At 42.1% G+C, this 4000-nt stretch overlaps 1 long non-coding RNA gene across 1 annotated transcript; it reads left to right on the top strand.

The window, feature by feature from the left end:
• Positions 1–22: 22 nt before the first annotated feature.
• On the top strand, positions 23–3978 carry LOC135980567 (uncharacterized). Its single transcript, XR_010597576.1, has 2 exons — positions 23–3017; positions 3269–3978. It is a non-coding gene; the product is annotated as an uncharacterized LOC135980567 (long non-coding RNA).
• The last annotated feature ends 22 nt before the right edge of the window (positions 3979–4000 follow it).

Here is a 4000-nt window from a genome sequence, read left to right as displayed (position 1 = left end):
TTAAATAAAAAGCTTGGGAACTTTGAAAAGGGGAGCCCTGATGAACAGAGAGGGAGAGGCAGGGTCTGCAGGGAAGGAGATTGAAACCCAGTCCCCAGAAGCAGGGGTACCTGGGATAGGTTGGCCAGCCCAGGTTTTGAGGGAAATGCTGAGGATTAGGTAAGACATATTCTTGTTGGCCTTTAGTTGCTTTAATACTTTTCTCTCTGGTCACTGTGTTCCTATGGATACATAAATAATATCACTCTCGTGGGCCTGGTACTAGTCAATATTTTCATTAATGATTTGGATGGTGGAGTAGAAAATAAGCTCATAAAATGTGTGGATGACACAAACCTGGGAGGGGTCACAAGCTCTTTGGATGAGAGTATTAGAATTCATAATGACCTTGATACATTGGAGAATTGGTTTGAAATCAGCAAAGTAAATTTCAGTAAAGACAAGTACAAAGTACTAGACTTAGGAAGGAAAAATCAAATGCAAAAAATCCAAAATGGGGAATAACTGACTAGGCAGCAGTACTGCAGAAAATGTTCTGGGGTTATATTGGATCACAGACTGAAATGGGTGATGCTGTTTTGAAAACAGGAAATGTCATTCTGGATTTAATTAACAGAATTGTCCTATGTAAGACAGAGGAGGTAATTGTCCTGCTGTACTCAGCACTGGTGAGGCCTCAGCTGGAGCACTGTGTCCAGTTTTGGACTCTCTGTCTACGATGGGTAGGACAAGACGTAATCCACTTAGATTGCAGCAAGGGAGAGTCAAGTCAGATATTAGGAAAAACATTCTAACTCTAAGGATAGTTAAGTATCGGAAAAAGGTACCAAGGGAGGTTGTGGTATCCCCGTTGTGACATTGCACTCCATATGTTTCATGGAAATATGCTTATGAGCGTGAATATGATGTAACTGGAATATGCTTTATGCAAAAGTCTCCTGTAAGATATCATAACAAAAGTTATAAACTACTGAATATATTCCTCCTATTTGTATAGAAATATGAAGTATAACTCTGAGGTCCTTTTGTAATTATGCAAAGTGTGGGCCATTAATGGTGGTTTAAAATCTTGATGGCTCCTATTGACTAGGACAATTGGTTGTAGATGGTTTATTTACCTGCAAGCCTTCCTGTGTATTTGTGGGCCAGCCTGTGGATAATGAAGAATGAGGTCTCAGAGGACGTGTGCCCATGTCACATGATACTGGAATTCATTGTAAATCTGGTACTTTTCTATTTAGAAGGAGGGATGGGGACCCAGAGAGACAAAAGATTCCCGCCTTGTACCAAAGCTATAGAAAGGGGTGGAGCAGGACAGAGGGGGCTGCCAGTCATGAGAAAGCCCCTGGTTTCCACCTAAGATGTCTGCTGGAACTAACAAGGACTGTACCAGGGGAAAGGATTGGGCCCAGACTAGGGAGGAGTCTAGTCTGTGAAAGAAGCTTATTGGAACATCTTTGAGGGTGAGATTTTACCTGTAATCAGTTTCTTAATGTATTAGGCTTAGATTTGCGTGTTTTTGGTTTATTTTTCTGGGTGACTTACTTTCTTCTGTCTGTTATTACTTGAAACCCCTTAAATCCTACTTTTTATACTTAATAAAATCACTTTTGTTTATTAATGAACCCAGAGTAAGTAATTAATACCTGGGGGAGCAAACAGCTGTGCATATCTCTCTATCAGTGATATAGAGGGTGAACAATTCATGAGTTTACCCTCTATACGCTTTATACAGAATAAAATGGATTTATTTGGGTCTGGATCCCATTGGGAAATGGGTGTCTGGGTGCCAGAGACAGGTGACCTGCTGAGCAGTTTTTGGTTAAAGTCTGCAGCTTTCTGGGTGTGGACCAGACCCGGGTCTGTATTGCAGCAGACTAGCGTGTCTGACTCAACAAGGCAAGGTTCTGGAGTTCCAAGCTGGCAGGGAAAATGGGCTCAGAGGTAATTTCAGATCATCAAGTGGCAGTCCCAAGGGGGACGGTCCCCTCTGTGACTGAGCCCATCACACACGTCATTGGTGACTTTTAAGAACAAGTTAGACAAACATATATCTGGGATGGACTAGGTATACTTAAACCTGTCTTGGTGTGGGGAGATGGATTAGCTGACTTCATGAGATTCCTTCCAGTCCTCCATTTCTATTTATTCCAAGATTTTATAAGCTATTCAGGTGTGCTGATTTTTTAAAAAAGTTTTTCCCTAGTAGATACTGTTTAACATCCTCCTTAGTTACCAGGACTGCAGAGTGATTCACCCTCTTCACATAGTATGAATACACATCCTGCTTCCATCCAAAACCAGAAATGTTTCTTGAACTCTTCTGCCTTATTTGCATTATTATAAACTATTTTACCATCTCCATTTATAATGGGTCTACACCTTTGTTAGGATTTGTTTGTTTGTTTGTCTTTGCTCCTAATATACTTTAAAAAATTCTCATTATTGATCTTAACTCTGCCAACTATTGATTTTTCCCTGATAGCTTTAGCTTCCCTTATTGATTTTCTACATCTCATAACTTCTAATGTATATTGATTGCTATTGAATTCCCCTCTTTCCATTTGTTGTAAAAAAAAAAAATAATTGCTGCCTGCACTGTCCCACTGCACCAGGACGGGCTTTTGACCAAAGTTCTAAGGCAGAGAACACCTAACTCCCTCAGGCTACTTTGTAATTTTCATCCTTCATTGGCTTTCTAGGACACATTGAGCTCCAGCTGGTTGGAGGTGACAGTGCCTGCTCAGGACGTGTGGAAGTAAGGCATGGAGACACCTGGGCTACAATCTGTGATGCACACTTTGATCTCAAAACTGCCAGTGTTATCTGTAATGAACTACAGTGTGGAATAGCTGTATCTATCCCAGGAGGAGCTCATTTCAGAGAAGGACATGGACCAATGTGGAATAAGGAATTCCAGTGTGTAGGGAATGAGACACACCTTGTGTACTGTCCCAGGATATCACATGTGATTCAGACGTGCTCACATGCAAATGATGCCAGCGTCATATGCTCACGTAAGAATTTGGCTCAATGTCTCTAAAATCCCAGTGTTGTGTATTCTAGAGTAGGGTGCAGCAATAAAATGATCTCACTCTGTAGGGAGCTGGGATAATAGAGCTGCTCTCAGCTTCTAGTAAAATCTAAACAATCCAATATAATGGGAATGGTTCAATCCCCCCAACTTTCCTTTTCTTTATTATTTAATATAAAGTATCTTAAATGCTCCCTCTCAAAACCCTTTCTCCCTTCTCCCCTGGGCACACAGGGTTCCGGTTGCTGAATGGCAGCTCAGAGTGCTCAGGGAGAGTGGAGATCCAGGTTCTTGGTGCCTGGGGAACCCTCTGTGACTCACGCTGGGATTTACCGGATGCCAACGTACTCTGTCGTCAGCTTGACTGCGGATTTGCTGTATCAGCCCCAGGAGGAGGGTACTTTGGGAAGGGAACTGGCTCTGTCTGGACAGACACATTTCACTGTAAAGGGACTGAACCCCATTTGGGCCATTGCCCTGTTACTGCCCTGGGGGCCTCTCAGTGCTCACATGACAATGATGCCAGTGTGATTTGCTCAGGTAAGTGCAGGAGAGATGCTGGATTAATGACACCTGCCCCTCAGTGTGTGACACTGTCCCCAGAGCAGGGAAACTTCAGGGAATGGCAAGGGAGGGGGAGCTAGATCCTAAACCATGTACAATAACAACTAATATATTACAAGTAAAAGTAAAATAAGTATTATCACAAAATAATAGTTATGACTAGGGAAAGCCCTGGATTTTCCAGGAAAAGCTTGAGCAAAAGTTTGTGTGTGCAGGGCAGTAAAGCAGGGACAGAATTTGTCCTTAAGAGTTTCATAAATCTCATCAACTCACTGTCCCCATCCTTTTTTAAAATCATTACTCTGGTAGTTACAGGGGGAACCACCCCCTATATGGATGTTGCTTCACACTGTCTATTATAAAATATTCTCAGCACCTTTTTCAGAAGCTCTCATGTTTTCA

This window comes from Chrysemys picta, unplaced genomic scaffold (assembly GCF_011386835.1).
Source record: "Chrysemys picta bellii isolate R12L10 unplaced genomic scaffold, ASM1138683v2 scaf4446, whole genome shotgun sequence".
Classification (NCBI taxonomy): Eukaryota; Metazoa; Chordata; order Testudines; family Emydidae; genus Chrysemys; species Chrysemys picta.
Note: the sequence above shows the minus strand (reverse complement) of the source record. Positions and strands in the feature narration are given on the sequence as shown.